Here is a 23824-nt window from a genome sequence, read left to right as displayed (position 1 = left end):
TCACGTCTCGTGTCTCTTTGTGCATATAGTTGAGTATCTTGTAATGCGAATCAAAATGATTAGTACTTTTAGGTCCATTTCCTGTGCAGCGTTTCACCTAGATTTGCGGCTTTGAGGGGGCGGGGTTTGCTCATGTGTTGCTTTTAATGACAGCAGTTGACATGGCAACTGAACGATTTTTTTGAACTGTTGGAACTGTACATGGAACTAAACATCGGAACATTTCTTCTCAGTTCATTCTACATTTTTGTTTTGTTTTGTTTTTTAAGGTGATAACGTGCTCGCGATACCCAGAGCAGAGGAGAATTGTAAACGCGTGATGATGTAGACACAAAAATGGCATGCTGTCGTGTAAGTAAGATGAATAACATAAGGATAGGTCGTTGGTTTAATAAAAGAACAACATATAAACCTGCCCTGTAGGAAATTTAATCTTAAATGGCTTCTGTTGTGATCTGGTGCTATATAGAAAATTAACTTGATCGTCAAGGATGGGGGCGGGGCAACACTGCTATACGAAGATGGGCAAACAAAAAGTATTTGAAGCTCGGAGTAATCAGCATATTTGCAGTCTGCTTAACTCTTGGCTGGTGATGTGTCATGCGCACAAGAGCCAGCTCTAAGAGCCGATCCTTGGTGGTGAATCCCAAGAGCCGATTCCCATCCAGTGAGAGTCAGTTCCCCACTATTTTTTTGCCTTTTGCTTGGGAGAGGATGGGGCAGAACTTTGTTTTGATGGGCAGCCATGTGGCCAATCACATGTGAGGACTTAGGATCATACCATTATGAGTGACACCTCGAAACGAAGCAGCATCTGGCTGAAATTTAAAGACACTGGGAATGGCAGAGCAGATTGTCTTCACTGCAAAATGAAAATATAATATCATATAAGATCAGGTTCCACCACAAAGCTGCACAAGGACATTTATACCGTTTGCTTACTGAGTTTGGTTCTGTTTTTGCTTGTGTGGATTTGATTCTGCTTTGGGAGCCGTGTCAAAGGAGCCGGCTCTCAGAAAAGAGCCGAACTTCCCGTCACTGCTCTTGGCTAATCCACAAGAGTGGTGGGATTTGAGTCAAACTGTGGCAGGAGACTATAGGAGACGGCTAACGGTCATTCGGTGCAACTTAACAGCAGAAATAAGTACGCTTACAGTCTGGTACAACAAATGTTTTCGGTCTCTGGAGCTAATTTCCCCATTTGTGACAACTGTGCATGCTAAAAGTTGTGACGTCATTCTGCTTTGAGTGACAGGTGTGTGCCGTCTCAGGTTGCTCTCTGGCTGCCTCAGCTCTTCTCTTTGCCCTTTTTCCCAATAAGCCGGGGCTTAGGAGGAGTAATGCACTGGCAGGGTGACAGCGCCATGTGCCACCCGCACTTTAGAAACATGTACAGTTGTGTCAGGGTACAGGCTACAGCAGCAGTAGCGATCACTGCTGATTTAGGAGAGAGAACACTGTAATTCAAATCAGGCTTCATAAACTTTTATTTTCAGGATTTAACTTTAATTTAAGGCTATGACCAGCAGGAGGTACTGTATGCTACCTTATGTGCCAAAAAGTACAGGGTGCCTATCGAAGTCATTTAAGTGTTGAGCTAATCACTTATAACACTATAATATTTAAGTAAACACAAAAGGTGCTTACTTATAAGAAAGTCTTGTGGCTCCACTGATCACACCTACAACAAGTAACCTGGATTGCTACCGAGCAGACTCATTATTCATTTCACTGAAGCCAGAATTAACTTCACGACAGCTTTCGTGACGGTTCATATGCCGGTTTAGCAATGTGACTATCTCGAATTGTCTCACTTGACGGTATGAAAGGGCTGGGACTGAATAGGGGACTGACGTCAATCCTTGGCAAAGAGCTCAACGCTCTGTGGCTTTAAACAAATCCTAGCTGAATATGATGACTAAATGAATGAGTTATGTTTTGTTTCTCCTCCCTACGTGAAGGGGGCGGGGCTCTGTCACCATGGGTAGAATACAGAGTTTTCAGAGTATGTAATGAGTCTATTAGGTTAAGTTCACTTCAAAAAGACAAATTTAGAACTAAATGGTTGGTCTTATGATGGTAATAATAAAATGTACTGTGTTAGCTGAGGTGCTGCATGAATAGACTTTTAAAAGGCTATGATTATGGAGGACACATTTTTACATTTTTATCAGTTAGGGTAATTTGGGTAAGGCTTAGAAGTACTATGAAACATAGAATTGAAAATAGTCAACCGGTCCCCATATCCTAAAGAACTTTTGATAGGGCAGAACATCTGGTTTTAGGCATGGCATGATAGATCCTAGATCTTGCTCTCAGCCAATTTTAATGTTGTTAAGAGAGGGGCCTTTTAGCTCAGATATCAGACTGTGTATGGTGGATATTGATCCCATTACAAGGGGCTGGAGCGAAAGGAATTTGTCAGTGGGGTTGGGGGTAGGGAGCTTTGGGAAGCAGGGTATTAGCGATCTAACTTAATGCCTTCTGAAGAAGTTGTTAGATGACAAGTTCAATTTTTTAGACAGGTCAGGAGTATGAAGGGCTGGTGGACAGATTTGTGGGGTGAGCGTGAAGGAATCACCTGCTGCTTAACATGGACAAGACTAAAGAGATGGCGACTGACTTCAGGAGGAAGGGAACGACTCCTCTGCCCCTCAGCATCCTTGGTAGGGATGTGGAGGTGGTGGAGGATAACACATACCTGGGCCACTGACAATTGACAACTGACAACTGACCACTGAGCTGGAGGACCAACAGTACAGCTGTGTACAAGAAGGGTTGCAGCAGACTCTATTTCCTGAGGAAGCTGAGGTCCTTCAGATCTTTTTTCCAGTCTGTTGTGGCCAGCACCCTTTTCTCTACTGTGGTCTGCTGGGGGAACAGCACCGCAGCCAGTGACGCCAACAGACTGAACAAACCGATCATCATTGGCTGCAGACAGGAAACATTTGAAATGGTGGTGGAGAGGAGGACACTGAACAAATTGTTATCAGTCACGGATAACCCTGACCACCCTCTCCACCACACAACAGACAACGGAGCACAAAAGGGATGGCAGCTGCAGGCCAAAGGTTCTCTGAACTTGGCCCACACTCTTAGGGAGCTGCATGCAACCACGCTGCTGGTCGATCCAGGGAGCAGAGGGAGCGCTGCCCCCAATGGTGCAGGGAGTGATGTGCCTTGGGAGGAGTCAGCCTCCAAGCATGTCCATGTTGGGGAGTTCGGGTGGAGGTGGGAGCGTAGCCAAAGGACAAGGCATCTAATGTTAGCCGCCCAGTTGTAGAAGCGGAAGTTGGGGAGAGCCATTCCTCCGCGACCCCAAGGTCGCTGCAGGTGGGTTTTACAATGTCGGGGTTTCTTATGTTTCCAAATATATGACTAGATGACAGAATGTAGCGAGTAAAAAAAAAAAAAAAAGGATTTGAGTATAAAAATAGGGACATAGGGACATGTTGAAAAAGATATAAGAATTTAGGCAGTATTGTCATTTTCACCGAGTTGATTCGCCCCATTGAGGACTGAGACCACATTGTAACGTCTCGTTTTATCTGGTTCAGGCATTGGACAAAGTTTTCTTTGTAGATGCTTTTGTACTGCCTTGTGATGACCACCCACAGATAGGTAAAACTCTCTTTTTCAAGTTTCAGTGATATGTTTGAAGAGTCTAGTCCCGTCGCCTCAGCGTTAATTGGGAATAGTTCACTCTTGCTCAGGTTTAATTTATACCCAGATATCAGTCCAGACTGATGGAGCAGGGAGAGTGCAGCAGGTGGAGAGGAATGTGGGTCTGAGATGAAAAGCGGCAGATCATCTGCATACAGCCTTTCTTCAGATCATATGATTTAATATCTTTCCACATCACATTTCCACATCACCGACGTCATGACAGTATCCTATAATAAAGCGTCTATGGAAGATGAGTCCAGATATTCATGAAATCATTCTGAGGAAGGTGGAGATTGCAAGTTGGAGATTCCCGCCTATGCTCTGCTGCCCCCTAGTGGTGAAACTGTGATACCACAGACCACTGAGAATGTGGATTTTCTACTTTCTTTTTTTTTTTTTTTTTTTTTTGGAAATTCCTATTTACATAAAGCATGGGACTGAGAGACTCCCAGAATTTGCTGAAATGGCCCTTTTTCTCCAATGACAGATAAGCACCTGGTCGTGAACGGACACTAGTCATGTGACTTCCTGGTGGACAACACTCTAAGATGTTTCTAATAAAACCCCAACTCTCCATTAATTTAACTTAATTAATGGTGGTGGTGAATATGCTGAACCACTGCCCTTCTGGTAAAGGGTACACGTTTGATACTGCAAACAGGTTAGCTACGGCTCATACGCTGCATCGGTCACCAGGGTGGTGTTTCAACTTTAATCATAAGACTGAATTCAAATGTTCACCATTGTCATTTTTATTGAATCATTAAAAGCATTTTTAAATGTCCTGCAGCATGCTTATGGGAGTAGATGTAGATGTTCAGTAAATCAGCATATAGAGAGAGTACAGACATGATATACATTTGAATGCCAAAGTCTGAGTGAACGTTCAAAAACAGGATAAACAATAAGTTCACGTTCAGGAAGGCGTCATCAATAAGATGTGGACAACTGGAAATGTGTTGAAGCCACAGAGAAACATTGCATGTGATAAATGGAAGGAGGGGCAAAAACACATTATTTGGCGTGCCAGAGGTCTTAACTTCAGTTCTGGCGAGCAGAAGATGACTGAGCAATCAGCTGCACCATCAGGCGGATCTGCTCCTTCTGATTCTCAATGATCGCGTCCAGTTTTTGGATCACATTTCCCTGGGAGGCTGGGGAAGAGATTACAGATTACTTAGATTAGAGACTTCTGACGGTGTCCTGTGGTGTCATTGTTAGTGGGCGCTTTTAGAAACCTATGGGTTAAGAGGAGGGGCCTCTGGTGCATCCCACAGATACTTGATCAGTGTGGGATCTAGTGAATTTGGAGGCCAGGTCAACATCTTTTTCTTTTCATGTTTTTTGAGTTGTTCCTAAAATATTTTTGTGTGTGTGTCTGTGTCAGGCTGGATCCTGCTGGGGATGGCTGCTGCCATCAAGGAGTGTCATTGCTATGGGGTGGGGGTGCCTGGTCTGGTCTAGGTGGGTGCTGCATGTCTAAGTAACATCCACACAAAGGATTGCCATGCTCCTGTTTGAAACCTGGAGATAAATACTACAATTCAATGGAGAAGGAGATGAAACTGTTTCCTCCGGTTACAGGTAATAAGCTGGTCATCAACAGACCCCAGTCAAATGAGATAAATGAAAGAGTACTGTTGGGATGGAGCATCTTGCGAGTTGGTTAGTTTAATGAAAAAAATAAAACTGTTCTGGTGTGAAACCAGCAGCTTCAGTTATATATATATATATATTTTTTTTTTTTTTTGAGTCAACCAGTGTTGATTGCGGGCCTGTGGATACAAAGATAATAGCAAGAATCAGTTCATCGTAGATAAAGTAAAAGGAAGGAGTTTTCTCTTGCAAAGTAATTTACAGTACAGCCATTTTGAATTGCACATAGTTTAAAGTAAACAATCAAATCAACAGCCATTTAAAACCCATACAGGAGTAGTTAGCTTCAGTTGCAAGCAGTTTTACCTGGTCCGAAAACATCCTCTAGATCAAATCCAAAGCCACCTGAAACACAACCACACAGTCTTTACACACTGACCAAATAACACCTAACTACCTTGTTAATATATAATTGTTGTTTTTTTTGTTTTGTTTTGTTTTTTGAGTCAACTAGTGTTAATTGTGGGCCAACCTCTTCTTGACCACTAATCAACATCTAATCTCGCTTGCCAGACTCACCTCCCCCACTCTTTGGGGGCTTGACTGCATGTTTGTTGGTTTTGGGGGTGGGGCCTGTGGATACAAAGATAATAGCAAGAATCAGTTCATCGTAGATAAAGTAAAAGGAAGGAGTTTTCTCTTGCAAAGTAATTTAAAGTCATTTTGAATTGCACATAGTTTAAGGTAAACAATCAAATCAACAGCCATTTAAAACCCATACAGGAGTAGTTAGCTTCAGTTGCAAGCAGTTTTACCTGGTCCGAAAACATCATGTAGATCCAATCCAAAGCCACCTGAAACACAACCACACAGTCTTTACACACTGACCAAATAACACCTAAATACCTTGTTAATATATAATTGTTTTTTTTGTTTGTTTTGTTTTTTGAGTCAACTAGTGTTAATTGTGGGCCAACCTCTTCTTGACCACTAATCAACATCTAATCTCGCTTGCCAGACTCACCTCCCCCACTCTTTGGGGGCTTGACTGCATCTTTGTCGGTTTTGGGGGTGGGGCCTGTGGATACAAAGATAATAGCAAGAATCAGTTCATCGTAGATAAAGGGCCCGTCCACACAGAAACGCAAAAACGCCGAAACGCATAAGTTTTTCATCGTTTTGGCCTTTCGTCCACACGTATCCTGTAAACGCATAGCCCTAAAACGCACTTTTCTGAAAACGGGTCCCAGGGTAGAGAAATTCGCAAACGCAGCTCTTGCGTTTCTTTGTGGACGGCTAAAACGGGGAAAACGATGACGTCATCGCCACACTCCCGAGCAGCCTTCCACATCCCGCGAGACGTCTCGTAACAACATCAACAACAATGGCGGACTACATGCTAGTTTTCATGCTGGAGACGATGTTGAGCCTATTAGGGTTACTAGGGCAACATATCATGCTCCTGTGCCACCACGCTGAGCAAAAAAAGGCGATTTGTAAACAGCGCTCAAGCTTTATGCGCATGCTCCGCATCTTCATCTCCCTTTTTGGTGAATTTCTGAAACCGAAACAGCGCCACTTATAGGCCTGGAATAGGAAGTAGCGTTTTCGGTCGTGCTGAAACGGATCCTTGTGGACGCGGATATTTCTTGAAACGATGATCGAAAACGGAGAGGAAAAAGATCGTTTTCGTACGTGTGGACGGGCCCAAAGTAAAAGGAAGGAGTTTTCTCTTGCAAAGTAATTTAAAGTCATTTTGAATTGCACATAGTTTAAGGTAAACAATCAAATCAACAGCCATTTAAAACCCATACAGGAGTAGTTAGCTTCAGTTGCAAGCAGTTTTACCTGGTCCGAAAACATCATGTAGATCCAATCCAAAGTCATCTGAAACACAACCATACAGTCTTTACACACTGACCAAGTAACACCTAAATACCTTTTCAATTACTCTTGGGCAAACATTCATGTTAGGATTAGTTCCAACTTCTCATATTCATCCACACGCATTTAACATGAGGCAGCAGTCATGCTGACATTTTACCTTGGAATACCAGAGTCTTATCACTTCATCCTTGAGTCCAGGTGGACGTCTGTGCCAAATTAAAAAAAGTTCCATCAGAGTGTTCCTGAGATATCTCATCAGGATACTGACTTTTCACTTTCAAATAGCAGATTCTGATGAGTTCATTCTGGAGTCCAATTTTGAAGAAATTCCTTCAGTGCTTTCCTGACTTCCTCAAAAACAAAATGCCTTTTTGGCTGTTGCTGACACACATTTGCATTAAAAAGTATAGAATTACATCTACAGCATCATACACAAGGAGTGGAGAGCTGTTATGGGCTTCTCAAAGGCTTTTGGTTTTGGTATTGTTACTAAAGGAACAAAAAGAATGCAGTGTGTTACTAAGTGCCCTATAAGACGAACCAAGTTTGTCCAAATCTATTGGTAAAAATGACCCACTACAGAGAAAGTCACTCACAATCACCTCCGAGGGCATCTGCTAGGTCGAAATCTGTTTGAAGAAGACATGATGAGGAACACCATTACAATTCAATGGACAGAACCACATGACAAGAAAGTTATGAGTGTTACAGCAAAGGGCAATCCGTCAGTTTCGACTCACTACTGTTTTTGAGTCAGTAACCACAACTACATAATACAGTATTTAGTGTTTTTGCTTCATGGCAGCTGCACATGTGCTCTGTGTTTAGGTGTCGCACAGAATCGCACAGTGTATTTGCCTGCGATGACACACAATCGAATTGATTGTTTTGGGCAATGCAAACAAGATTCAAAAGCAGCAACATTTAAAGTCACTGTTCTGTCAGGATCAAGCTCTGAGGAACACATTGTCCACATGATGGAAAGTGGGACATGATTCACAGTCATAGGGTTACTACTAACAACCACATTCACTATTTATTATTTATTTATCGTTACACAACATAGTTAGTTGTTCCAGGCTTACCACCTTGTGTTAAAGCTCCAGTAACAAGAAAAAGAAGTACAACAACCCCCAAGAAAAACTTCATCTTGTCTGTAAAAGCCTCGGTCTTCTGCTGCTGCTACTCGCTGTTTGATAGTTTTTTATGGTTTCTGTCTACGTCCTCGTGTGAGCCGCGTAGCTAGCAGATATTTCTGGACACAGATTGTTTCCCGTACCCTGGGCAGAAAAACAGAAAAACCTCGCTTGGTGTCCTGTTACTAGTGATGTGTCATGCGCAATAGAGCTGGCTCTAAGAGCCGATGCTTGGCAGTGAAGCTTTAGATATCAGGCACACTCCAATACATCTGCACTCCATGCCAACTAACCCATACACTTACCACAACAGAGCATAGACTGTATGTAAATATGGACAACGCATCCCCACTTCCTTGCATTGGCCAAAATTACGCTAGTTTTCCGAGGATATGGGCAGCACCATCTTGTGAGTTTGTAGCCAGAGTCTGTGCAGCACTGCCCGACAGGAGCCACGCGGCGCCACATCATTGATGACCCGCCCACACTACTGCTGTTGTAATCGTGTTTCCATGTCACTCCGCTTTCTGAATACATACTGCAGACCTGTGTGTTGATTAAGATTCTTAGTGCTCTGTTGCAGCAGTAACAGCAATATATGCAGAAATTAGAAATGTAATGTCCGCAAATGTACACCATTGTCGTCTTTATTGAATCACTAAAAGCATTTTTAAGTGTCCTACAGCATGCTTAAGGAGATATGCACTGCATACAGGTAGATTCGTAGTAAATAAGCATATAGAGAGACTAAATTCATGATGTACACATACAAGTTTAATGATAGGATAAACAAGTTCAAATTCAGGCAGGCGTCATCATCTGATCTGTCATCTTCTTGTCTAAAAACACAAGCACGTCAGTTATTAAAAGTGAGAATACGATGTGAATGGCTGGAAACGTCCTCCACTGGAATGGACATGCAATAGAAGTGAGGAAAACATTCTTTGGCGTAGCACAGGTTTCAGTTTCATCGCGAGCAGATCTGCTGCTGATTACTGCGCTAGCAGGCGGAACTGCTTCTGATTCTCAACGACCGCGTTCAGCTTTTGGACCACATGTTCCTGGCAGGCTGGGGAAGAGATTAGAGGTTACTTAGATTAGAGAGTAGTCATGAAAAAATTGGGGGTTGGTGTTGGCAATTCTGTTTTTCATAAACTAGATCACTAATCGAGTGAATTTAGAGGCCAGGTCAACGCCTTGTGCTGTTTTTCACGTTTTTTAGTCGTTCCTAAAATATTTTTGTGTGTGTGCCTGTGTCAGGCTGCATCCTGCTGGGGATGGCTGCTGCCATCAAGGAGTGTCATTGCTATGGGGTGGGGGTGTCTGGTCTGGTCTAGGTGGGTGCTACATGTCTAAGTAACATCCACACCGATGAATGACAGGTCCAAACGTTCACCAGCAGGACATTGTATTGTCACAAGATGGTCAATGTTATATACTCCTCCTGTTAGTGGTTTTAATGTTGTGGCTGATCATTGGCCAGCCTAAGGCACACCTGTGCAATAATCATGCTGTCTAATCAGCACCTTGATATGCCACACCTGTGAGGTGGGATGGATTATATCCTGAATATCACAGATTTACACACATTTGTGAACAATATTTGAGAGAAATGGTTATTTTGTGTATACAGAAAATGTTTTAGATCTTTGAGTTCAACTAATGAAAAATGGGAGCAAAAACAAAAGTGTTGCGTTTATATTTTTGTTCAGTGTAAGTCACGCTGCCATTGCCTCACGAGTCATGACACAAGGAGGAATATTGTGGGTGACAGATCCCCGTAAACCCAAACTGTCGTAGCAACTTATTAACATTATTTATTCAGTACTTAAAACCTGGTATTTAGTTGACCAAAAAATAAATGCATTCGTTTTCTGAGCAGAAAGACGTTTTGATTGTACTGGAGTTTGTATTTCACATTGCTTGATACCGAATCAACTGATACTGTAAGTACAGTATCAGTGACGTCTGACGTCCTCAACGTGCTTTACGCAGATCAGAAAGGAATCAAAAAATGGCGGATAATTTGAGACAGAGAGATTTATACCTTCTATGCACCTTGCTTCTGTGGAAAGTCAATCAGGGCAAATACTTTTATGATTTGTGTCATTTCTTTTCTTATTAAGCGGCCTTATCTGGTAAGTAAACGTTTTGTCGTTTTCTTTGCGCGCGCAAGGATCGTTATCTGATCGTTAACGTATTCTGCAACTAGCAAGCTCCTCGTTGTTTATTTATTTTCGCTTTTTCGCCGTATTGAGCTGAAACAGGACGCACTTTGTCCCCTATTACCGTGGGAATCAAAAATAGTGTGTGAAATGTCAATAGAATGAGTGAATAACAGGGCGCTTTATATGAACATTTACGGTAAACTTATTCCCAGGCCGTCTGTCTGCCAATGAGCTGACAGCGGGAATCCCGCTGTCAGCTCATTGGTCGAGGTCTCGCGGTACTGTCGTTTGCGAAGTAGATACCGGAAGAAAACAAAGCAACAACCTTTCCTCACACTTTATGTTATTGCACTTTTCTTATTGCACTATTACAAGAGGAATGTTCTGCTTTACATTGTTTTATATTAATTTATACAGTTTTAAGTTAAGCAGGACAGGTTTCTGTTTAAGAAAGATGTTTATTTTATTCTGCTAATTTTGTTACGTTGTATTAAAAATAAATTGTTGAATAATAATTTGTTTTTTCCATGTGTTCATATCACTCAGAAATATGCATTTAATTCAAGTAAATCAGGTTCGAGTCAAATGGGTAAAAAAATAGTTTCACTAAAAAAAAAAAAAAAAAAATACACCACGCCAGGAATGGTGAGGCTGTCGGGTCTGCTGGCCCTGCCAATGAGGTGTCCCTTATTTATTTTTTAGGGAGTTGACAAATCTACCTGTATCTTAGTAAGCTATGAAAAAACAGAGTTTTGACTAAATTAAGTCCACCTTTTTACTAGTTGCTGATCTGTAGATCTTATTTGAGGAGCATTAAGATGCATGTTAATGATGCATTATGTTTAAATGAGCTGAGGGAAGTATTATATATCCAGAATGTGATACTTTGTTATGTACTTCACTGTGGTAATATATGAAGTTAATATTTGTACTGTTGCTCTCTCTTGCAGGCTCAAGTGGAAGATGAGACGTGCATGAGCAGTTCCTCCTGAATCCCAGTACTGTATCAGGTCTGACTTTAAGGCTAGTCACGGTTAGGATGGCAGTGGAGTGGAAATGTAAGTTGTGCACTGCATTGTTTCAAACCTGAGTACAATTGTTCAGACATTATCGCCTACAACACAGTCATTTTTCTAGAGTTAGCCCTCTGCCATGCCCCTATGACAACTGCGTTTGTAGTGTTCAGTCTTTTGATGCATTTAAAGCCCATCTATCAGTCCATCTATCTCACACTCGCATCACTTATGATAGTGTTAACTGTATGACAGTGCACGATGCCAGAAATAAGTATTTATTGATTCTGCCTGTGTTTGTTTGTCTTCAGGTTTGTTCAGAGTTTCATCACAATACAAATGTGAACCTACGCAACACATTCTACTCGGAGCTTGACCGATACACAACATGACTGATGACCTTGTACAGGCAGAAGGCAAGACTGCAGAGGCACTACGGGCAATCCTCGAGGCTTAGGTTCTTCAGGTATGTCTCGGACTCAGCGTATCAGTGATCATATTTTCTACCAAGAATATCCAAGTATTGCTGCCTTAAACTGAATCAGGAATCTGACTGAACTGCAGGCTTTGTTCACACTGCATGCCAAACCTTCTTAGAAATATTTTAATTAGAATCTGATTAGATTGAATCTGATTAGAACTGTATTTCTGCATTACATCTTGGAGTGTCACTGTGAACAAGGCCTTAAAGTGAACAGAAGCAGTTGAGTTGAAAATGTATTACTACTTGAATGAGGAATGAGTCAGCTGAAAGTGATCATGCCTGAGAACATTGACACATTTAGGAGTTATTGTTGAGAGGGCCCAGATGACAGTGAACAAGCTGAAAACTATTTCACTATCATTTTAACTTGTCAGTCAAAAGAAAACATGATTTACAAATGCCTGAACAGATTTTTTTTGTACTCTTTATTGAATTGGTATAGTTTTTCTGATTTACTAAAAACTTGATCACTTGATTTGTAAAACACCAGATTTGATTTAAGTTGTTGTTGACAGTCCAGCTGATTTCATTGCTGCATAGCTTGCTTGCTAGTTCAACTGTCTTTTTCTGTCATAGATCCATCAATAGATCCATGGAGTTATTTTTGTTATAGATCTTTTTACGGATATACTTGAAAAGTAAATGATGTGATACATCTTAATTTGTTTCTCGTCTCATTCTTTTCACTGGAAATGTTATGTACATTTTAATGTTAATTGTACGGTAACTGGGCGGCACAGAGGCGAGGTGGTTAGCGCTGATGCCAAACAGCAGACTGTTGCTAGTCAGCACCTCGTGCTAGCGGTATCAGAGACTTGTTCTTGGTAAACACTTACTGCACCAAGCTGCTGAGAACCTACTGGATGGCTGCAAATGTGGTCGTAGCCTGACGGCGTGTTTCTTGACCACCGTGACGGGATACTGCTGAATGAGGGGTTCGCCAGACTATATCTAACAGCACTCTGCATCCCAGGAACTGTGAGTACTGTACCTCCAGTACGGCGGTGAAAAAACATTGGCGTTTAGTCAGATGTATGTACCTATGACAGATGTACGTTTCTCTAGTTCCTCCTGTACTCTCGCTTCTCTTTTCTGTCTCTACCCGGCCAGCCTAAGGCAGGTGGGTCCCACCATATGACTCAAGGTTTCTTCCTGTTAAAAGGGAGTGCTTCCTTGCCACCGTCGCCATTAGGCTTGTGATTTAGGGATGTACGATATGGACCAAAAATCATATTTTCTAGCTAAGGCATATACTGCTGTACATTTATATGAAAAATTACTGTAAAAGGTGAAGTAACAGGCAACTTGGCAGCTATCTAAGTATAGTTTTAGCGCAGTATAAAGTATATCGATATAATATTGATATATCTTAAAACTCGACATATCATCCAACCCTAACTAAAGCCTGTCTAAGATTCCTTGTTAGCCAAGAAGGCCCCTGTAACTGAGAGGAAATGTATGTATGTATGTAGCAGTCAGCTACAACCCAAAGTCTGCCTATCAACACACACACATTCTTTAGTAGTACCTTTAGTAAGATTCTGTATATTCTTTATTTGATGCTGTATAAGAATTAAACTTAACACTCATTAAAATGCCCAATTTTTATTGTAATGCTAAAGACACACAAACACACACACACACACACACACACACAGGGAGCTGCATAACGTCGCTGATTCCTCGGTTGGTTTCAGGATTGTGCCATTTGGTGGTTGTTGTACTCCTCCTCTCTGTCCTTTTTGGCATATCTTTTTGAGCCTTTGAGAAAGGCCCAGTTGGGACGTCCACATGTCTCGAGTGTTTGTTTGATGTAAAGTGGGAGGAAACCGGAGTGCCCGGGGAAAACCCTCACAAACACGGGGAAAACACACACACACACACACACACACACACACACACACACACACACACACACAGGGCGCTGCATAACGTCGCTGATGCCTCGGTTGGTTTCAGGATTGTGCCCTTTGGTGGCAAAGTTCAACATGAAGGTTTCTCATTCATCCAGGTCATGGTATATCCAAAAAAGGTTCAAAATGTGTACTGTACTTGCAGAGTTTTTTGAGAAGACGTTTCACCACTCATCTGAGTAGCTTCTTCAGTTCTAGGGGACTGGTGGGAAGTTTGAGTTTAAATAGGAACTCCTACTGAAACGTGCTTGTTGTGTAAACAACCGGAAACCGGTGCAGCTAATTCCCATTAACGGTTGGGTACTTACCTGTCGTTGAGGAGGGGGCAGTTTTCTCCTTGTCCTCTTTCCCTGTGAATGGTGCTCTAACGACCCTTGTCCATCAGAGGCTCCAGTGTCAAGGTGTGAATGGGGTTGAAACTTCTTGGGGACAGAAGTTGAAACTGTACTGTAAATGGATGGCAGATTAAATCTTAATCCACCTCCTCTGTTTAGAAGTTTTTCCAATCTGACATAGGTGGCTTCCTTTACTCCTCTTTCAAACCATCGGGCTTTTCTGGCTAAGAATTGGACGTTGATATCTTCAAAGGAGTGTCCTTTGTCGCTCAGGTGTGGGTGGACCGCCGAATCGTTTCCCGATGAGCTGACTCTCCTGTGTTGGTACATGCGTCTATGGATGGGTTGTTAGGTTTCCCCAATGTATAAGTCTGTACACTCCTCACTGCACTCAATATCATACACCACATTACTCTGTTTTCACCTGGGTGTTTTGTCTTTTGGGTGGACCAGTCTTTGCCTTAGTGTATTCCCTGGTTTAAAAAAAACTGGAATGCGGCGTTTTCTGAAAATTCTCCTGAGTTTTACCCGATACTCCAGCCACACAGGGGATGACAATGTTCTTTCTTTTGTTGTACTCCTCCTCTCTGTGTTTCTGTTCCTTCTCCTTGCCATGTGAGTACAGTCAGTGCTCATCGAAACTCTTCAGCACAGAGCACAAGACTGGATGGCAAGGAGAAGGAACAGAAACATCAAACATCAAACGGACACTCAAGACGTGGATATCCCAACTGGGCCTTTGTCAAAGGCTCAAAAAGATATCCCAAAAAAGGACAGAGAGGAGGAATACAACAAAAGAAAGAACATCGTCACCCCCTACGTGGCTGGGGTATCGGAAAAACTCAGGAGAATTTTCAGAAAACACAGCATTCCAGTTTATTTCAAACTAGGGAATACACGCAAAGACTGGTCCACCCAAAAGACAAAACACCCAGGTGAAAACAGAGTAATGTGGTGTATGATATTCAGTGCAGTGAGGAGTGTACAGACTTATACATTGGGGAAACCAAACAACCCATCCATACACGCATGTACCAACACAGGAGAGCCATCTTATCAGGAAACGATTCAGCGGTCCACCTACACCTGAGGGACAAAGGACACTCCTTTGACGATAACAACTTCCAAATCTTAGCCAGAGAAGGCCGATAGTTTGAAAGAGGAGTAAAGGAAGCCACCTATGTCAGATTGGAAAAACCTCTAAACAGAGGAGGTGGATTAAGATTTAATCTGCCATCTATTTACAATACAGTTTCAACTTCTGTCCCCAGGAAGTTTCAACCCCATTCACACCTTGACACTGGAGCCTCTGATGGACAAGGGTCGTTAGAGCACCATTCACAGGGAAAGAGGACAAGGAGAAAACTGCCCCCTCCTCAACGACAGGCAAGTACCCAACCGTTAATGGAAATTAGCTGCACCGGTTTCCGGTTGTTTACACAACAAGCACGTTTCAGTAGGAGTTCCTATTTAAACCTCAAACTTCCCACCAGTCCCCTAGAACTGAAAAAGCTACTCAGCTGAGTGGTGAAACGTCTTCTCAAAAAACACGAAGTCCAGTTGCCTTTTTTTGAACCGTTTTTGGATATACCATGACCTGGATGAATGAGAAACCTTCATGTTGAACTTTGGACAACCTTTAGACAACCCTGGTTGGTGTCAGGATTGCGACATTTGGTGAAAAATCTAGAGCTGCCCTTCCAGAGGAAATCCTCTTACATGTAGCCGTTATTCTGATGGTTTGTGTCAGACTGGATGGTGACGTCTTCTTTGTTTTTCTCTGATGTTATCACCCAGGAAGTTGAAATTTGGACACTCGGCTCAGTGTTTCCTGGTTCTGGGGTCTGCAAGCAGAAAGGCTGCAGACTTACCTGACCGTCCTCATAGTCCGTGTCAGTGTAGGTGTTTTCAGAGGAGCTCTGAGGGTGGCTGGACGCAATGACAGGAGACAGCAGAACCTCCTGTGTTTTGATGCCTTGGTTGGTTTCAGGATTGCGCCATTTGGTGAAAAATCTAGAGCCTCCCTTCCAGGAGAAATCCTCCTCCATAAAGTCATTATTCTGAGGGTTTATGCCAGACTGGATGGTGACGTCTTCTTTGTTTTTCTCTGACGTTATCACCCAGGAAGTTGAAATTTGGACACTCGGCTCAGTGTTTCCTGGTTCTGTGATCTGCAGGCAGAAAGGCTGCAGACTAACCTGACCGTCATCATAGTCCATGTCAATGTAGGTGTTGTCAGAGGATCTCTGAGGGAAGCTGGACGCAATGACAGGGGACAGCAGAACCTCCTGTGGTTTGACGCCTTGGTTGGTTTCAGGATTGCGCCATTTGGTGAAAAATCTAGAGCCTTCCTTCCAGGGGAAATCCTCCTCCATAAAGTCATTATTCTGAGGGTTTATGCCAGACTGGATGGTGATGTCCTCTGTATTCTCCTCCCTTGTATAACCCGGTAAGAAGGTTGAACTTTGGACAACCTTTGGACAACCTTGGTTTGTTTCGGGATTGCACCATTTGGTGAAAAATCTAGAGCTGCCCTTCCAGAGAAAATCCTCTTCCATGTAGCCATTATACAGAGGGTTTGTGTCAGACTGGATGGTGATATCTTCTTTGTTTTCCTTCGATGTATCACCCAGTAAGGAAGTTGAAATTTGGACACTCGGCTCAGTGTTTCCTGGTTCTGTGATCTGCAAGCAGAAAGGCTGCAGACTAACCTGACCGTCCTCATAGTCCATGTCAGTGTAGGTGTTTTCAGAGGAGCTCTGAGGGAGGCCGGACGCAATGACATGGGACAACAGAACCTCCTGTGGTTTGACGCCTTGGTTGGTTTCAGGATTGCACCATTTGGTGAAAAATCTAGAGCCTCCCTTCCAGGGGAAATCCTCCTCCATAAAGCCATTATTCTGAGGGTTTGTGTCAGACTGGGTGGTGATATCTTCTTTGTTTTCCTCCTCCGTATCACCCGGTAAGGAAGTTGAACTTTGGACCCTAGGCTCAAGGTTTCCTGGTTCTGTGATCTGCAAGTAGAAAGGCTGCAGACTTACCTGACCGTCCTCATAGTCCGTGTCAGTGTAGGTGTTTTCAGAGGAGCTCTGAGTGGTGACAAAGCTCGAGCTGCCCGACCAGAGCAAGTCGTCCTCCAAGTAGTAATTCTGAGGGTTAGGGTCTTCTGCGTTCTCCCCTGGTGTATCACCCAGGAAGGAAGTTGAACTTTGGACCCTAGGCTCAGGGTTTCCTGGTTCTGTGACATGCAAGCAGAAAGGCTCCAGAATAACCTGACCGTCCTCATAATCCATGTCAGTGTAGCTGTTTTCAGAGGAGCTCTGATTGGCGACAAAGCTCGAGCTGCCCGACCAGAGCAAGTCGTCCTCCAAGTAGTCATTCTGAGGGTTAGGGTCTTCTGCGTTCTCCCCTGGTGCATCACCCAGGAAGGAAGTTGAACTTTGGACCCTAGGCTCAGGGTTTCCTGGTTCTGTAATCTGCTGGCAGATGTCTTTACTAGATGCAAAAAGAGGATGATTCAGAACCTCCAGGGGTTTGATGCGTTGAATAGCATTTAGATGCAGCATGCTTTTTATGAGGGACACCAACAGATGCTGATCATCGTGGTGTCCTGTCTTCCTTCTCATCAGTTGTTCAAGGTCATCCAGAGAGTTGAGCCTGATGAATCTGGTATCTTTAGCTTGTAATCCTGTGTCATTCTCAAACTCTCCTGGGGTTTTAAGTCTCCAGTATTGTTGGCCGCTGTTGTCATCAGCCTGGAAAAAATACTCAGTCGCCATCCCACGGTGTAAGATGTGGTCTGCTGGCTGACCTTGAGTGTCTATGATGAACCGAAGAACATCGTAGTCTATATCTCCAGAGTAGAGCGGATACCCAGTAATCATCGCCACAGCTGTCAGTCCCAGAGACCACATGTCAATAGCCTCATTATAGGGGATACCTAGTATTATCTCTGGTGCCCTGTAATAGATGGTCTGCACACAGACACCAGGAGTGGCTGCAGACACAGGATGCGCCAGGCCAAAGTCAATAAGTTTGACTTTGAGCGGTTTCTGATGGCGGTTCACAACCATCACATTTTCAGGTTTGAGATCGGCGTGTATTATTCCTATGGAGCTCAGGTGGGACAAGGCTGTGGCTAGCTGTTGTATAACTGACTTCACTTCTGTCATGCAAAGACATTGTTTGCATTGTTCCTGTATGTAGCAGTGCAGGCTTTGATCAAGGAGCTCAAATTCTAAACATATTGCCTCCCAATCAAAGAAAAAGCCATTCCATTTTACAATGTTGCAAGTATCTGGATCCAGACATCGCAGCTGTTTTAGAATGCTAATTTCCAGTTTTGCCTGTTTCACTGTTCCAGGTTCGTTTTTGTTGACTTTGACGGCTGCGGGTTGGTTGGTCTTGTTATTATGACATTTCAAAACAAATCCAAAGCCGCCCTGCCCAATGATATCCCCTATTATGTAGTCATTATTTTGAGGGTTTGTGTTGTCCTCAGATGGTTGCTGCTGGCTAACTTGAGGGTTCTTGTCTAGTGTGTCCATTATGTCGTTGTTGGTGTCTGCACAGGAGCTCTGAGGGAGGATGGATGCAAAGAAAGGATGCTTCAGTACCTCCAGGGGTTTGATGCGTTGATTAGCATCCAGGTGCAGCATACTTTTAATCAGGGCCACCAATAGATGCTGATCATCGTGATGTCCTCTCCTGTTTTTCATTACTTGCTCAAGGTCATCGAGACTCTCAAGTCTGATGTATCTGGTATCTTGAGCGGGGCGTCCCGTCTCATACTCATACTCTTCTGGGGTCTTAAATTTCCAGGATTCTTGGCCGTTCTCCTCCTCCAATTCAAAATAATAATATGTATGCCCTCCAGAGTATAACATGTTATCTGGAGGCTGTCCCTGAGTTTGTATGATGAACCGGAGAACATCATACGATGAATTTCCAGGGTAGAGCGTACGCCCAGTAACCATCTCTGCCGCTATCAGTCCCAGTGTCCACATGTCAATGGCCTCATTAAATGGGGCGTCTATTATCACCTCTGGCGCCCTGTACCATAGGGTCTGCACAAAGGAGTCACGAGTGGGATCAGACACGGGACGCGCCAGGCCAAAGTCAATAACTTTGACTTGGAGCGGCTTCTGGTGACGGTTCACAACCATCACATTTTCAGGTTTGAGGTCTGCGTGTATTATTCCTATGGAGCTCAGGTGGGACATGGCTGTGGCCAGCTGATATAAAACTGGTTTCAGCTCGGTCACGGGAAGACCTTGGTTGTATTGTTCTCGTATATAGTAATGCAGGCTTTGATCAAGGAGTTCAAAGCTTAAACAGATGTGAGTCTTGTCAAAGAAAAAGCCGTTCCACTTTACAATGTGGCTGGTAGTTGGATCTAGTCGTCGGAGCTTCTTCAGCATGTCAATTTCCACTTTTGCCTGTTGGACAATCTCGGGATCGTTCTTGTTGACCTTGACGGCCAGTTTCTCGTTGGTTTTTGTATTGCAGCATTTGGTAACAAATCCAAAGCCGCCCTCTCCGAGGAAAGACTCCACTTTAAGGCAATCGCCCAGTGTGCTCCCTACGAAGATATTCAACTCTCTTGCTGTTTCGTTGGTTGCCATTGATGCTTGTTATTCGGGGAATGGTGTGTTATCCAAATGTCAATGAAAAATGATGAATGAAAATATGTTCACGTGTGATCGCTGTCTCGCTTGCAGTCAGTATGAAACTCTGATATGCACTAAAGAATGTACAGGTGGACAAAGGTTTACACCTTATTTAAACCTTCAATAAGATCAAAGGCACAAATGAAGATCAAAGAAAAACATTTGATGACATCATCATCGAGGGACCGGAATGCATGACATCATCATCGTAGGACAGGAATTATGACATCATCAGAGGAAAACATTCTAAAAACATGTCAAACATGGAAAAAAAAAATAAACATACAAAATATACAAAAATACATGGAAGATTACTGATATTTTGGACCGTTCATTGAGTATATGGAATGTCCTGTGTGTGTGTAACCAATGTTCAACATGGTTCCACACACACACACAGAGGACATTTTCAGATGTTCTGTGTAGGCAATTTCTGAAACGAGGGACGACTGTGACAGAATTGTGTGAAATATTCTTTTCGGAGGTTTACATTGGCAGGCTTATGTATATTGTGTTGAATACTTTTACATATATTCGCGGAACGAGTATAGTTAATGCGGGTGTGTACGCATGTGTATATATTCCAAGGGTGGTCCATAATAATGAAACGCCCCAACATTCAAAGCACCTTCTCTTCAGTGTTGAGCATCTCCATAGCACCTGCAACAGAAAATCTCTGGAGCCGCCACTGACTATATCTATCAGCACTCTGCATCCCAGGAACTGTGAGTACTGTTAAGACACTGTAAACTGGATTCAAATGGGCTCCAACATGCGCATCAATGGTTTGGTACCATTCACTAATTAACTAAATGTTGCGTGTGCCTTTGTGATAATGTATTTCCTGGTAATGAGTAGGGACCTATGGGGCTGCAGTGCTTTTGTTAATGTATGGCTCTGGCGCCCCCTGCTGTGCCGCCATTATCGTTGCAGTCACTCGCATGTGTAAAAGTTAAACCCGATGTCACAAACTGTCACAAAAGCAGCGTAATGTGCGATAAAATGTCATGCAGTCGCTGTGTAATGGCGGTGAATTAAACTTAATCTATTGATATGCACATGATTCAGGTGGGAAATCAAGAGCCTGGGCGTTTATCAATACCAAGTCGGCGACATTCTGACTTGCGTACTTGGTCGTTCGCACTGGACAAGTTCGACTTCGTCTCTAACAACCGTGAAATGCATTCTGGGTGTCGAGTTGAGTGGTGGTTAACGGTAGTTACCCATAGATATATGGATATATGTCTATGGATATACATAGAGCGTCACAGTCCCGCCCACAGCCAAAGAGGGCGGAGGTGCCGGAAGTACGGTTCCCATTAATTTCTCCCATCGACGTTTTGGAAAAATCCGTATCTAAAGATTTCTCGAGCATGTCTTAGGATAACCAGCTACGGCTGAACTCATAAGCATATAACATATCATTTCGAGTGAAAAAACGAAGAGAAAGTCCAAAAAAAGTCAAAGGTACAAGACTGTGTACATATTTTCATTTCCGAGAGAAGGAACTACTCATCCCATAAACCACGCGACTCACTGAAGGTGCCTCACTGAAGTCGACTCGAAGCCACAACCTGTGATCGTACAGTCACTGTACGTCTCGACCAAAATGAAAAACATCTGAATGCGTTTACAGAACTGTCTCACCACGGGTGTCACTTACACTTTGAAACTAGTTTGAGCGACAACTGTTCTTGTTGCACTTTGTACACACTTCCCGATATTTCCATATTTATCTATAGGCGTGTTCGACTTCATGCAGATCTGTGCAGATCTGACTTGACGTGACGCATGCTGGGTTGTTCATGCTCATAGACCTCGAATATGATTGGTTAAAATGAACTTGTTCAACCCAGCATGCATCACGTCAAGTCAGATCTGCACAGATCTGCATGAAGTCGAACACGCCTAATGTCAAAACATTTGGCTTCAAGCTAGTTACCTAACCAGGTGGACCAGACACTCTGGTGGTCCTTTATCTGTCTTTGTGTCTCTTAATTGTGTTTTTTTTTTTACTGGCTTAATTGTCTTTTATGTTGCAACTTCACTTAAGTTTAACTGGTCTTATATCACTGCAGTGTGCTCCAGGAGCTGGATTCAAACCAGATCTGGGCGTCGCTGGCGGCTTAAAGCCACAAATGAAGCCACCACTCCTCCAAGTCCCCTTCGCATTTCAAGTTTTTCCTCCGGGCGCTTTTCAATCTTTGCTTTGACTGCTGGGATTCAGAATTCACCGAGTCCCGTAAGAGACGAACCCACATCTTCAGAGTCTCCAAGATGTCTTCTAACAGTCTGAGCCATCTAGTCACATGTTGTCAGTGTTCCTTTGGCTGTTTAACTTGAAAATGTTGTGAGCAGCGAACACAAGTCTCCAGAACACTTGTAAACAGACTTGGGCGTTAAACAGCAACGATTTCTGAAACTGGCCAAGGATCAAACCAGTCGCCTCCCAATCCTTTGAGGTAGGTTTTGAAAGTGCAAACAGCTCTGGCTCAGGGTTGATTAAAAACTTGTCGCTCATTTACCGGTAAATAATAAAAATACGAGACTGTAGGTGTAATAAAATACCGAGCTAAAATGCAGCAGTCGATGAATATCAGTGTTATTGGATGTGGACAGTTGCAGTTACAGACAGTGACCACTGGAGGGCAGTGATCGTTATGGTTTAAAGAACACTTCCTGTCCTCTGTTCATTAAATGGTTCAATATCAGGTGTAACAATTATTTATTTGAGCTTCAGTCTCCGCGTTGTGGATTCTTCTCTCCATTTCCTCTCCAGAGTCTCTTTTTCTTCTTCTTTAGTCTGGTTTGTTTGTGTTGATGTTTGGCATTGACGGAGTAAAAACAGACTCTGCAGACTGACCTGCTGCTTCCTCTCAGTCTGTGTTCACCACTCAGTCACATTTGATCAACTCTGTGTAGAAACATGAACCAACACAAGAACACAGTCAACATGCTGCTGCTGCTGCTAAATCTGGTGCAAGTTGAAGTATCTGATGTCCAAAACAGTCTGACAGTAAATGTGTCTTCTTTTCTTTCCAGATGAAAACTGAAGATGAGTCGTCGTCTGACTTCGTCACCGTCTCATACTGTACCTTTCCTCAGAGGTCAGAGTTCACAGAGAAACTTTCTGACTTCAGGTCAGCAGAGTCACCTCTCAGAAACAGTCAAGTCGCTTTCTGTGGACAGATTTCTTTTTATTAAATGTGAAACGGAAGCTTTAAAATTGAACAATTTCAAAATGTGTTTCTGCCTTCTGGAAAATAAGTATCGACTACTGAGGCAGAAATAATGTTTGTGGGGAAAAATAAAAGGTCTGTGGTGTCGGACTGGTGTTCCCGATAAAGCGCTGCATTGAGGTTTGGTGGTGAAACATCAGTCTGAGGCTTTAAAAGGACATTTATCTGTCGTTCACCGTGCAACTCAGGTGTGGTGAAGTTTTGGAGGTTGCGTGTTCATCTCCAGGTCAGACAGCGACTTGAAGGAAGTCCTCCTCACCCAGAGGAAGGATGGCCCTCACCACCTGAGTCATTTCAGAGACAGAATCATCTGATGATTCAGAGAGGTGAAACATCTAAGAAGAATGCTGAAATTGTATGAATGCATGTAATGGACATTTTTGTATGATTTACAACTACCAAACACCCCTTCTACAATGCCCAGCTTGGTACAGTCCAGCCCCCCCTTCTGTGAATCACATTGGAATCTTCCACTTCCTGTTTGTCGGTCTGGCCTTCTACCTGGACAGGTGTGGATGGAGCACATGGAACAAACATTTGGGTAATTTGAATTTACGAATAAATGAGACTGAATGTGAATGTTTATTTCTCTGAGTTAACCTGAAATCCTTCAAATCAAACATTTACCAATGAAATCATTTAACAAAAAGTGCCAGATTAAAATTCATTGATGCCCATTCAAAGCAGTTTAGCGAAGAAGTTTAGTCCCCCATCACCA

The 23824-nt window shown here is 43.1% G+C and overlaps 1 long non-coding RNA gene across 3 annotated transcripts; it reads right to left on the bottom strand.

The window, feature by feature from the left end:
* Window positions 1-4283: 4283 nt before the first annotated feature.
* LOC311509150 lies at window positions 4284-8735 on the bottom strand. 3 transcript variants are annotated; one of them, XR_014699799.1, is made up of 10 exons: window positions 8591-8735; window positions 8235-8429; window positions 7746-7778; window positions 7307-7355; window positions 7111-7149; window positions 6287-6340; window positions 6078-6116; window positions 5842-5895; window positions 5629-5667; window positions 4284-4820 (listed from the first exon to the last, which is right to left on the bottom strand). It is a non-coding gene; the product is annotated as an uncharacterized lncRNA (long non-coding RNA). The 3 variants fall into 3 exon arrangements; XR_014699800.1 differs by having other exon boundaries at window positions 8238-8429; window positions 8591-8734; XR_014699801.1 differs by lacking the exon at window positions 8235-8429 and having other exon boundaries at window positions 8591-8734.
* Window positions 8736-23824: the final 15089 nt, after the last annotated feature.

Source organism: Chelon labrosus (assembly GCF_963514085.1).
Source record: "Chelon labrosus genome assembly, chromosome: 24".
Lineage (NCBI taxonomy): Eukaryota > Metazoa > Chordata > Actinopteri > Mugiliformes > Mugilidae > Chelon > Chelon labrosus.
The sequence above is the reverse complement of the archived record's forward strand: the minus strand, read 5'-3'. Positions and strand labels throughout refer to the sequence as shown.